This window comes from Camellia sinensis, chromosome 5 (assembly GCF_055761805.1).
Source record: "Camellia sinensis isolate YWXY chromosome 5, ASM5576180v1, whole genome shotgun sequence".
Lineage (NCBI taxonomy): Eukaryota > Viridiplantae > Streptophyta > Magnoliopsida > Ericales > Theaceae > Camellia > Camellia sinensis.
In genome coordinates, this window is record NC_138965.1 from 30,966,721 (window position 1) to 30,980,687 (window position 13,967).

The 13,967-nt window shown below is 36.8% G+C and overlaps 1 pseudogene across 1 annotated transcript; it reads right to left on the reverse strand.

Moving 5' to 3' along the window:
- Window positions 1–1,546: 1,546 nt before the first annotated feature.
- On the reverse strand, window positions 1,547–13,436 carry LOC114279414 (zinc finger CCCH domain-containing protein 30 pseudogene; annotated as a pseudogene). Its single transcript, XR_014329310.1, has 2 exons — window positions 13,295–13,436; window positions 1,547–3,534 (listed from the first exon to the last, which is right to left on the reverse strand). The product of XR_014329310.1 is annotated as a zinc finger CCCH domain-containing protein 30 pseudogene (transcript).
- Window positions 13,437–13,967: the final 531 nt, after the last annotated feature.

Here is a 13,967-nt window from a genome sequence, read left to right on the forward strand (position 1 = left end):
TTATGCTACTTTCTTCAGCTTTTTGCCGCTACGTTTCATTTCTTTTACTTTTGGTGAAGACAGAGAAGAATTAATAGCATAAAAAGAATATACCAAAAATTTCTATCTACTCCCTCTTCTCTTTTCCATATGTCAGCAGAGGTTTATAGCCACGTTTGTTTAGTAAATTAAGTTAGACAAAATTGTTAGGGAATGAATAATTAGCGAAAAGATTATTAATATAAAAATTGTGAGTGAGAGAATTAAGTAAAAATATGTTTATTTTGATAATAGTGTAAGAGATAATTAATAATGAGATTGGTAAATTATTTTAAAATAAAATAAATTAAAAAATATTTCTATATTAAAAAAAATAATAATAAATATTAAAACAAAAGGGGCAATTGGGTTTTTTTTTTTTAAAAAAAAGTTGGCTGGCCAGTTATTTTTTTGTCTGGCCAGCTATGTTTGTAAAAAAATAAAAATAAAAATATTGCATTGTATCGGATGTTCGGGCAGACATTCGGACAGACGGCCGGATAGACTAGACCTACTCATTATTTTCTTAATCTCACTTGTTTTCCAATCAAGCTAATCCACTCACTCGGAAAGATTACTAAATTGCCTAGACTGTAAAATCAATCTTCCCAAACAACACCAAACATACTGTGAGTGTGACCTATATCAATCCTACTCCAGTCCGGCTGGTGAAGCGGCCCAACAAGCTGGCCTATGTGTTGTAATCAAGCTTTTTATCTTCAATAACCAAAAGCATAATTCCCCATAACATATTTAAAAAAACACCATGCTGCAAGAAAACAATTTTTTGGCATTAGAAAATTCAAATCTATTTAATGACTCACAAAAAATACCATAACAATTTTTCTTTTCTTTTCTTTTTCTTTAATTTCATTTTTTCTTTCTCTTTTCACATTTATTTTTTTAAGAAAAAAGATTATAGAATCATATGTGACATGACAACACATCAACAGAAGGATATCACTATTTCTTCAACAAAATGCTTTGCATACTTTCAAAAGTAGATTCACAAGGCAATAGAACAATGTTCACCAAGCATCTGATCCCCATAAAGTTTTTTTGAATATTGGGTGGAACTGGGCTTTTTTTATTTTTGGGTTTAGGGTCCCATCATCCTTCCTAACTTCAACTGCAACAACTGCAAAAAAAAAAAAAAAAAAAAAAAAAAAAAAACCTACTTTTTTCCTGAATATTTGAGCTCCCTTCCTTCCTTCCTTTGTTACTGCCACCATCCTCCACATCCAAAAAAATAAAATAAAAAATAGGCAGTTTTCTTTACCAAATGCAGGTAGTTTTGAAACAGATTTCCCAAACCCCAAACCTTTTTAAGCTTATTTTCTAAACCCAAGTTGTTTCATGAAGTCTACGCTAGGGTTGAAGTGTTGTTTCAAAACATGTATACAAAAAATTTAACAGTGACAACCCTAATGTTGTGTCAAAATATAACTGGTCGACTTTTGGGTTAAAGTTTTGCTTTCAAAATCCTAAAGTCATGTTTAGAAAATACAACTTCACGAAACAACTTGGATTTGGAAAATAAGTTTGAAACTCATTGGGTTTGGGAAATCTGTTACAAAACAACCTGCAATTGCATAAAAAAACACCAAAAACATATACTGTTTTCCAAAAACGCGCTGCTTTTCATGCTCAAGATTGGTAAAACATGATCAAGGTTTTACCAAGCCATGAGCTGATCAAGCTGCATTTGCTCCATCCAATCACCCAGAACAGACTGATCATTTGCTTCAATCTGGGAGTTCAAATTCGAGCCTTCGCTCAAAAATCCAGCTGCATCTGCAACTTCTTGTGGAGATTCTTTGACAAGTGATTGAACCCATGATAAATCAGGCTCGTCTCCATTGTTTCCAAGCTCAAACGACGATGATCTGCGAAGTCTACCAAATTCATCAGGATTAACAGACCAATCCGGCTTTCCATTGGATGAGCCCCATTTTGACCATGAATCACTAGCAGAATTGGAGCCAAGATCACGGAAATTACGCTTGCGAAACTGTTGTTTTTGCTTCTCGTGTTGAGCAAGCAATGAAACCCGAGGGCTCATTGGCGAAATAGTCTGATGCTGAAACTGATTGAAAATCGCTGACTTGTGTGTTGGGGAGAAAACAGATGAAGCCAGTGCCTGATCAGAAAACCGGGGAGAAGAGCTCTCAGCAGAACAGTTCAAAGAATTATTACTAATACCCAATTGAGAAAAGCGACACAGTTCATTTTGGAGCAGCTGTTGTTGCTGCAAATCGAAATCAGGCAACAAATAAGTCCTCTGATGCAAAGTCTCTTGCATTAAGGGATGATCGTAAGCGACTACTTGATTGATGATTGTTGCTTCCTGGGAGATTCAATGCCGGGACATTTGGATGGGGCCAACCCATGTTTGAAATGCCATTGGTAGATGGAGACAAGGGTGGAGTGAACGGTGAGGGGGACATTATAGCAGAACCGGTAGAGACATATAAGGGTCGGAGTTCTTGTTGCGTGTGGGCAAAAAAGCATACTCTCCTATTGCAACTTGTGCCATCTTTGCAAAGGCAAGTTCTATATTGAGCAGGATGGAGCCAGGACTCAAAAACACCGTGCGCGTGTTCGCACATATCCCCTAATCGACAAGCCCCTTTGCGAAAATCGGGACAAGGAACACAACTATAGTGATATTTCCTTGGGTCCCTTCTTCGAGCATTTTCACCCGGATGAACAAATGGGCAATCGGTCCAATCATGAGAGTAGGCACGAGAACAAGGCCGGACCTTAAATGAGAACATTCGAAACTCATCGGTTGAATAGATGGTGTTCTTGATGTCTGGCATGGACGGGTCAATTGGGTATTCTTTCTTTTCTGAAAGAGTAACATTGATGAACTTAGAACTGTTGGGGGAAGAATTGGAGTTCGAAGATGATGATAGGGATGGTGATTGCGGTGGAGAATTAGAATTCGAAGTGGCGGTTGATACAGAATCATTGGTTGTGAGAAATTTCTCAAGAGAAAATTTCAAGTCTTGGAATTTTGGGGACACTACAACAACATCAATAGGATAATGGCCATTGGCATTGATCATATTAGGATCAGCACCGGCTTCTAAGAGAAGTTTCGCAACATCAACTGCGTTCATAGAACCGCCTAAGGCAGCACAATGAAGCGCCGTGTTTCTATCAAGGCCATGCGGTTGATTGACATCGACAACAACATCAGACAATGAAAGAATCAGTTTGACAACATCAACACTACCATATGTAGCAGCAACCATTAATGGAGTTCTATGCTCTAGGACCATCTGTTTCGACCCCTTTTGACGGCCATACCATAACCCGACCTCATCAATGCCCGAAAGGTCACACTCAGTATACCGTTCAAAGCCCTCAATGTCATTGTTAGCAGCAAAGTCAAGCAAACTGGCAAAAGTATCTTCGGTTTCAACAGTCAAGTTATTCATTTCAGAGACGATATGGGTTCTAATCACTCTAATTCAAAGCACATGGTATCATTTAGTGGCGTTAATCCAACTGAACACAACAATGAAAAACCCATCATTAGAATCAATTAAAAGCAGATATTAACAAACACATCGTAAGAAAAATTAAGATAATATATTTGATAAAAATCAAGAAAATCAAGAAATTGAATATAACAAGCACCAATAGATTAACATCAAAATCATAGAAAATGCAAGAAACAATATAGATTTCACGATGAATACAAATATGCACAAACATAAATGGCAACAAATATAGAACAAAATGAAAAGATTATGTTATACTACTTGTAATGATTGAAAATTTTGGAGGCTATTAATAGATAATACAGAAGGAACTTAAGCTATATTATATTATATAGATTTTTGGACACAGGGTTGTGTTAAGACAGATCTATATTTGGACAAAATCTCTATAAAATCGGAGGGTTTCAAGTGACACATGTAAGCGAATTAAAGTGAAAGATAGGTTAAGGTTTGTTACGTGATGGGTCGTTGAACACACCAAAATTAAATACTAAACTATATCAAATTTTATCAGAATAATGGCAAGTCCAGGTATCGATCCACAGGGACTATTGTGAAATTAAACTAATTTAATTGTCAAATTTCTAAATTAATTTTGATAAAAAGATTGGTTTTTTATAACCTAATTTAATAACGAATAAATTAAACTAAGGAATTAAATTATCAATAATAAATGAAAATGAGTTTACTGAATTAGGGAAAAATCCTAAGGTAGAGAATTCATCACTAACCACATAATTAGGGTTTCCAATTGAAATCAATTATGCTATGGTTTGAACGGATTAATGCTTCGCAACTACAAGTTCAAAGCACTTAACAAGAAGATCATCACATTCAATATACGAGCACGAACCATTTCAAGTAATACGAACCGTTCACTCTAAACTAAGGTAGTGATACGACTCGTTCCTCGTAGTATGGTTCGTCCCATACCTTGAATGTGAAGGAAAAGAAAACAATTGTATGAATAACATTTAACAATCACAGAAAGTCAAATATTCGAAAGAATAATGAAAATTATATAAAACAAACTTCTAAATCACCATACAAATGTTCAAACCTTTACATAATTAAAAATCAAAAAGAAAACTAAATAATTACATGGCTAGGGTTTCATCAAAACCCTAGAAAAATGAGACTAGCCACTCATGGAGGAGTGAAAGGAGGTAGATGGAGAAGAAACCACCATGGGAGACATCCTTGAAGCTTTTTGTTTCTCTTCCCTTCAAAACCCTAGCCTCTCTCTTTAGGTCAAAACAACTTCCGAACTCTAATCCAGCCTTTTACTTGCTTTTTTATACTTCCAATCTCGTCCAAACAGGTTTAAAATGTCGGTTTGATTTTCCCAGAAAAAGTCAACACACGTGCGGAAAAGTCAACGCACGTGCGGGAAAAGTCAACGCACGTGCAGGAAAGTCAACTCTAACCAAATTCTGTCTTTTTGCTCATTTTATGCTCCGACAATGTACAATCTAATTGACACTCAACACACATAAAATATACAGCTTGACCAGCAAGTGAAGTTAAGAGATTCTAATTAACGACCTCAATGGCGTACATTTCGGCCTTAATCACATCCCCCAACTTACTACTTGCTAGTCCTTAAGCAAGTAAAATAAAATAAAATTAAATTAAACAAAATCTATCTATTTCCTCTTTTGTGGCAAAACGGTTGCATTTAGCATATGCAACAAGCCTTTAAACCACAAGGTTACCCCAAGTGGACGAGTAAAGTCTCGTGAGGGTTTCCAGAAATGATACCCACAAACATTAATATATTCATATATACTCAACAACAAATGACTACACTACTCCACCTAACAATCAACTTATGTGCCACTACAGTGTGATATTTAGGCATCATGAGTCATTAAAGACACAGTGGACAAGCATGAAAGAACCTATTGAGTCAAAACCACAATTCAGTTAATACAAAAGTAAAGTTCCCTATACTTGTGCATGCTAGTAGACAAGTCATGAGTACCCTCGGTGTAAAGTGCAATCTCTATATTAGTTAACTATCCACTATAATAGCCCACTGTAACTCATAATAACACCCATCATATACAGAAAGACTAACCGGTTGCAGCCAAGATTTTCAAAAGTTGTTGTTGTTTTTTTTTTTTTTTTTTTAAATGACTGTGCAATGTCCTGATCCATTAAGCTTTCTAATCAACCCATATAACAAGCATTGGGCCAATGACTCCCAAACCAGACGGTTTTAGGGCACTAGGTGTAAAGACACCTCTACGGGCTTAATAACTCGAGTTGAAAAGGTTACGAATCCGAACAAGTCATTCTTCTTATTTTTCCTTAACTGTGCAATGTCCATGTCCCGTAAGCTTTCTAATTAACCCATGTAACAAGTATTGGGCCAATGACTCCCAAACCAGACGGTTTTAGGGCATTAGGTGTAGAGACACCCCTACGGGTTTAATAACTCGAGTTAAAAAGGCTACGAACTCAAATTAGTCAAGTGGTTTTTTTTATTTTTTATTTTTTATTTTTTTTTAAGAATCTTGGCTCCTCATTTATTCTTTTCTGCAACTCTAGCTATTATCAATGATGTACACCAGGGATTATAATAAAAAGATCACTGCTATGATAGTGTGTTCATGTGAATTAAGGCATACTCATGACAAGTGTACTAATACCACAAACATAGACAACTCTCCTCGTGCAAACATGGCATGCAAGTATCTACCCAATAAACTCTTTTCATACAAGTCTACTATGCTCTCTAATTAACATATGCAAATATCATCACTCTACTAGTAAAAAGTCACATCAGGTGAAGTAATGCAATTAAGTGAAACAAGTATAAGCATGAATTATGAGCCACATAGGAATGCACAAAAGAAAATATAACCCTCATCTCCCAACTTGAATATGGCATTGTCCTCAATGGAAAAGTAAAGAGAAATGAGAGAATATTACCAGAATTGTGGGTGCACATCCAGGAAGGCAGAGAGTAACATATATACACTTCACATTGTTTTTTTTTTTTTTTTTTTTTGAAGAAAAAAAAGAACTAAAAAGGAAAATAAAAATAAAAATAAAAGAGACAAAGCAATATACAGGTGGGGACTACGGGGAAGCCGGTGGTGGTGGTGGCGGGAAATGCTGGGACCTCTGGCTTTTTTTTTTGGAGGCCCGGGCAGATACACGTTCGATTCATAGCCTGCCCACACCAAAAACAAATAGACACAAAGCCGTAGAACCAATCATGAGAATAAAATAAAATATGAAAGCACAAGTTGGTCCACTAATGTCCCACATGCAATTCCCCTTTTTTTTTTTGGTAAATAAAAACGAAAATAATTAAATAAATGAATAAAAAATGACCTTAAATTAAATTAACTAAATTATAAACGAAATTAAACTAAACTAAACTATAAAATAACTAAACTACAAAAGAGACTAAAGTATAGAAAAAAATAACCTAAACTAACCGATATTTTTTTAATAGAAGAGAAGAAAATAAAATAAAATAAAAACTAAACTACTTATTAATTAAATGAACAATTACAGTATAGAAGAAAAATATTAATAACATCACTAACTACACAAGTATAATAAAAATAAAAATAAAACCAAAATCTATTAACTAATTAAACTAACTAGAATCATTAGGAAGCAATTTAAACTAAACAAATATAGCAAATAAAAAAAAACTAAATTAAGATTATTGTTAACACCATGATTTCTGAGGGTTTTTTTTTTTTTTACGAAAATAGAAAATAGAAAATAAAAATAAATAAATAAATAACTAAATAAATAAAACGATTTTTTTTTAATTGTATATTTATTTATTTATTTATTTTTAAAATTTATTTATGCATTTAGTTAAAAATTATTTACATCAATAAATTAAAAAAAGAAAAGAAAAGAAAAAAAAAAATAATAATAATAAAATAAAAAAACAAAACCAAATGCAGCAATGTTCCGCACATGGCCCGAAGCTGCGGCGATTTGTCAACTTCGCGCGATTTTTTTTTTTTTTGAATCGTCGTCCCGCACGTACAGGGCCCAAGCCGCACGTGCAGATTGGTCAACGATGCTCCGCCCGCACTTGCTTATTTAGCAGTGCACAACTATGTTTTGGTGAGATGGTGCCGCATGTGCGTGCACAGTGCCGCACATACGGGAAATTGTTTTTTTTTTTAGTACAAGACAGATTTTGTTTTTATTTATATATATATATATATATTTGTAAAATTGAACAAGTATAACACCTTTTTTTTTTCTTTTTTTTTTAAACAACAATTAACAAATAAAACAACTTTTTTTTTTTTTTAAATCAAAACTAAGCATTTCTACCTTCAATTGACATCCGAAATAAATATAGTACATAAGAAAATAACGGAATGCCCACTAAAGGTATAATCTTCATGCGAAAACCACGGGTACTACTTTTCTCCCTAACTGTGTTTGTAACTTTTCCTATTCTCCGACAGGGTGACAAACTAGGTTGATTCGGTATCCAGAATCGAGGCGCATAAAGCTACCTCAACCTATGGGGCTGCCATACAGAGTTCAAGCCGAGGTAGTTTTGAAGCAATCTCCACACCCCTGGGTATTTAAACCAGACTCTAGTCTCGGAAATCCCAAACCTTTGTGTTCTAGGCTTTGCCATTCGAACTCCAGTTTCCACCGTCTCAGTTGGTCTCCTAGGAACTCACTACAAGCACGGTTAAGTGGCTATACCAGACCGTCAGATGCCGTTCGGGCACGGCTAACACCAAAGGAATTACACTTTTAGAGGATTTAAAGTCTCCTAGACGCAAATAAAGCATGACAAGAATAAAGAAAAACAAAATAACATAGAAGGGAAAGAAAAGAGAATAAGGAATCAATCTATCAATCATAATAAAATAGGTCCATCAAACCCCTAGGTAAAGGAAAATGATCCTTCCTAGTCGAGGAATTTAGTCTCCTATAATCAATGCAGCCTCGCCACCCAGTAGTGGTTCGTGTGGGAACTAACTCTCCTCCCTCATTCTCAACAACGGTGATGCCCGATTTCTTGGGCACCACTTGTGTGGGACTCACCCACTTGCTATCTGAGATGGGGTATATGATACCCGCATCCAACAATTTCAAAACCTCCTTAACTGACCTATCAATATCAAAATTTTCAAACCCAAAATGACCTAGACAAGCCTCTAAAGGGTCCTCTACAATAATGGAGGGCAAAGCCTCCTCCACAATCTCATCCACAACATCCACTAATAAGCACTCCTCTCTCTCATGAGGTTGTTGGGATGCTTGGAAAACATTAAGTTTCACTTGCATGTTGCCAAATGAAACTTCCATAACCCCGGTCCGACAATTTATGCATGCATTGGCCGTAGTCAAGAAAGGTCGACCTAAGATCACTGGGATTTGTTTCTTAGAATTGGTTACTGGTTCCATATCTAACACCAAAAAGTCAACAGGGAAGTAGAACCTATCAACCTTAACTAGCACATCCTCAATCATGCCACGTGGCACTCTGAGGGACCGGTCAGCCAATTGAAGAGTGACAGTAGTGGGCTTCAACTCGCTAAGCCCAAATTCCTCGTACACAGAGTACGGCAATAAATTGACACTAGCCCCTAAATCTAATAAGGCCCTATCAATGAAATGGTCCCCTATAATGCATGCAATGGTTGGAGCACCCGGGTCCTTAAGGTTAGGAGGTGTGTCATTCAACAAGATGGAGCTTACTTGCTCCGTGAGTAGGACCTTTTGGGACACATGTGTCCTAGATTTACGCTTTTGCGTACAAAGGTCCTTCAGAAATTTGGCATATGATGGTACTTGCTTAATCGCCTCCAACAGGGGGAGGTTGATTTTTACCTGTTTAAAGACATCCATCGTTGCCTCCATAGATGCCGCATTCTTATTAAAAGGGGACGGTGTATCAAGGCACTGGGGAAAGGGTGCCTTAGGCACATATGGTGCCTTGGGCTCAAATGAAGTGCCAGGGACTAATTCATCCCTCTTAAGTGTTTCCCCCTTACCCTTGCTCTCACTTGGCGCACCACCGTGGTCACCCTTCCTAACTCTAGTTGCATCAGACGCGACTGACTGAGGCCCTAACTCCCTACCACTTCTTAAAGCAACCACCGCCTGTACTTGCCCATGTTGCTTACCATTCCCACCCGAACTCTCTGCCCCGTATTATCCCTTAGGGTTGGCCATAGTTTGACTTGGTAATTTTCCCTTCTCTCTCTGATTTATGTAGTTAGCTATTTGACCCAATTGGGTCTCTATCTTGGCAATAGAGTGAGTGTGGGAGTGAACTATTGGTGCTAACCCCTTAAGTTCTGAGAGAACTTTCAACACCTGAGTCTCAAAGACAGAGTTGCCCTGAGGAACAGGCGGGGGTTGTGGTTGCCGGTACGGTTGTGGGGGCCGATAAGGTTGCGGTGGTTGGTAGGATGATTGGTTGGCAAAATTATTGAAATTCTGCCTTGGTGGTGGAGGATTATAAGAAGTGCCTTGTGAAGGGGGTCTCCATGAGAAGTTATGGTGATTTCTCCATCCCGGATTATATGTGTTGGAGTATGGGTCATTACTCGGGTTGGAGAATCCTTGAGCCACATTCATATGCTCTTGGACTAACTCCGGAAATTGTGATGCCGAAGGGCACTCACTCAAGTCATGAGCAGGGCTCGCGCAAATAACACATGCCTCGTGAAATTGAGGCTGATCTTGCTGGGTAGGGGCATGTCCCGTAGCTAATAATTGGTCCATCTTCCGGGACAATGCCTCTACTTGTTGTGCTAACTCTAGGTTTTGCCCGACCTCATAAATGCCCCCTCTTTTCGGGGCTCCAACTACGGGTTGCCGGACTTGCCGGGCTGCGGATGCATGGTGAAGGGAATTATCACTTAGGTTCTCAAACAATTGCCAGGCCTCGGCATCATTTTTAGACATAAATGTCCCACCACAGGACGAATCCACCATTTGGCGGTGCGACTCAGTTAAGCCATAATAAAATGTTTGAACAAGTTGCCAATTAGGTACTTGGTGGTGAGGACACTGTTGGAGAAGGTCTCTAAGCCTTTCCCACGTCTCATGGAATTGCTCGCCATCCATTTGAGCAAAGTTTGTGATGGCTCGCCTAAGCTGGTTGGTTTTACCTATGAGAAAGTACTTCTCCAAGAACCGTTGCTGTAATTGGTCCTAAGTTGTGATTGAATTAGCAGGTAAAGAATTTAGCCAGTGTTTGGCTTTATCCTTTAACGAGAATGGAAACAATCGCAACATTAAGGCCTCATTTGTGAAATTTTGAATCCTCACTGTCGAGCAAATTTCCAAAAATTCATTCAAATGCTTATAAGGGTCATCATGAGTTAGTCCATGGAATGATGGGAGCATTTGTATAGTGCTGGACTAATCTCATAATGAGCAGCAGTGGTGTTGGGTAATTGGATACATGATGGTGATGTATATGCGGTGGGTGTAAAATAATCCTTAAGTGTCCGGTTAGGCACATTCGGGACATTAGGATCTGCCATCTCTAATGGCTCAATGTATGAATATTCAAGCCTAGGAATACGGGCAGAGGTCCTAAGTCTCTTAAGGGTCCTTTCTAGTTCAAGGTCCAAACTCCACAATTCAGGGCGACAAGAACGACGCCCGTGCATACACTACCCAAACACATACACAAGTTCCGACTCTGTGCACTAAGTATGAAAGCAAAATACCAAAGGAAGAAATACTCACAGTGGTTTAACGAAAACGCTTTACTCGTCTTATGGATACTTGACGTGTAGACGTTGTCTCCAACCTCTGTTTGAGCTTTGACTTCCGTTTTAGCACTTTGGTGCTTTGCTTGTGAGTGTTTGCTTCTGTTTACTCACTTTAGCGCTACGGTTTTTTTTTTTTTTTTGAAGCTCGGCTGCGCTCCACTTGCACTTCAGTGATAGCTCCAATTTCAAACGCTCTGCACACTTAGCAACACCAAAAGCATAAAATCTTAAACTAAAAATTAAAATAAGAATGTAACTTTAAATTAACTAATTTCGACAGAAGTCCCCGGCAACGGCGCCAAAATTTGATGGGTCGTTGAACACACCAAAATTAAATACTAAACTATACCAAATTCCATCAGAATAATGGCAAGTCCAGGTATCGATCCACAGGGACTATTGTGAAATTAAACTAATTTAATTGTCAAATTCCTAAATTAATTTTGATAAAAAGATTGGTTGTCTATAACCTAATTTAATAACGAATAAATTAAACTAAGGAATTAAATTATCAATAATAAATGAAATTGGGTTTACTGAATTAGGGAAAAATCCTAGGGTAGAGAATTCACCACTAACCACATAATTAGGGTTTCCAATTGAAATCAATTATGCTATGGTTTGAACGGATTAATGCTTTGCAACTACAAGTTCAAAGCACTTAACAAGAAGATCATCACATTTAATGTACGAGCACGAACCATCTCAAGTAATACGAACCGTTCACTCTAAACTAAGGTAGTGATACGACTCGTTCCTCGTAGTATGGTTCGTCCCATACCTTGAATGTGAAGGAAAAGAAAACAATTGTATGGATAACATTTAACAATCACAGAAAGTCAAATATTCGAAAGAATAATGAAAATTATATAAAACAAACTTCTAAATCACCATACAAATGTTCAAACCTTTACATAATTAAAAATCAAAAAGAAAACTAAATAATTACATGGCTAGGGTTTCATCAAAACCCTAGAAAAAGGAGACTAGCCACTCATGGAAGAGTGAAAGGAGGTAGATGGAGAAGAAACCACCATGGGAGACATCCTTGAAGCTTTTTGTTTCTCTTCCCTTCAAAACCCTAGCCTCTCTCTTTAGGTCAAAACAACTTCTGAACTCTAATCCAACCTTTTACTTGCCTTTTTATACTTCCAATCTCGTCTAAACAGATTTAAAACGTCGGTTTGATTTTCCCAGAAAAAGTCAACGCACGTGTGGAAAAGTCAACTCTGTCCAAATTCTGTCTTTTTGCTCATTTTATGCTCCGACGATATACAATCTGATTGACACTCAACACACATAAAATATACAGTTTGACCAGCAAGTGAAGTTAAGAGATTCTAATTAACGGCCTCAATGACGTACATTTCGGCCTTAATCATTACGCAACAAAGTCTAAAAGCACAAAAAGATTTCCCAAAAAATTGACTGTAATTGAAGATCAGAGTTTTAAAAATTAAGTACAAAGTTATCTGTTTGGTTGGCGAGAAAGTATTTGAAAGAAGAAAATAAATCTTGGAAACTATGATTTTTCATGATTTTGTACCCAGAAAATATAAAGCCCGACTAAATGCAACCATGTTTTTCGACTTGATAAAGATTTTTTTTTTTTCATATTTTTTTTTTTTTGGAGAGGGGGGGATGTATCAAAACAACATCAGAAGGAATAATAAGCAGAACAAAAGAAAACTTTTCTTTTCTCGCGAACCAAACAAGGGGTGGAGAATCTGGTTTTGAAGACTGAATTGGCAAAGAAAACAATTAAACAAAAAACTATAGATATGTCTCTACATAGTGAAGAGAAAATCAAAAAAATGCACTATTGCTATCACAGAACCGGTCAAAATCATGTACATACACACATACATATATGAAAGACGGATAAATCATAAAATGCAAGAATGTAAAAGAAAACCCACAAAAAATTAGGATCAAAGTGCAGAGAGAGAGAGTTCTGTGAGAGAGAGAGAGAGAGAGAGAGAGAGAGAGAGAGAGAGAGAGAGAGAGAGAGAGTTTTCTTACCAGATAAGAACAACAAAGCAAGAGAGGCTCCATCTTAGAAAGAGAGAGAGAGAGAGAAAGGGAGAGATAGTACAGATCTAGAGAGAGAGAAAGCAGGGTTTTTGAAGGGAAGAGAGGGAAAGAGAGAGAAAGTAAGAAGGAGAAAGTTGGGAGCTGATGACAAGAAGTGTTTCTTCTTCCTTCGGCATTTCCTATGCTTTCCTTTTCTCACACAAATATAGAGCGACATAACCTGGGTGGGTGTTTGGGAAGTTACTGTATTTTAGTTGGTTGTTTTAATTTTTGATTATTTTAATAAATTAAATTTTTTGTGTTGAAGAATTTAGTTAGCCTCTGTTTGGAAGAGGTTTTTTGGGATTTTTTTTTTGTTAAAATAGTCACAAAAGATAAAATAGGCTATTTTAACCACAACAAACAAAATATCACATCCAACCTATAATCATTACACTATTCTCTCACAAAAAAAGTCAAAAAAGTCAAAAAGTCCTTATCAAACCAAGCTTTTTAACCCAGGCTAAAATAGTCAAAAAAGCTAAAAAACCAAAAAGCCAACCCACTTCCCAAACGGAGGCTTAATTCTTTTTATAATTAGATGTGATATTTATGATAGAAAAGTGAAATAATTATAAATTTAATATAATATATTATCTTATTAACTATTTTAATCTATTTT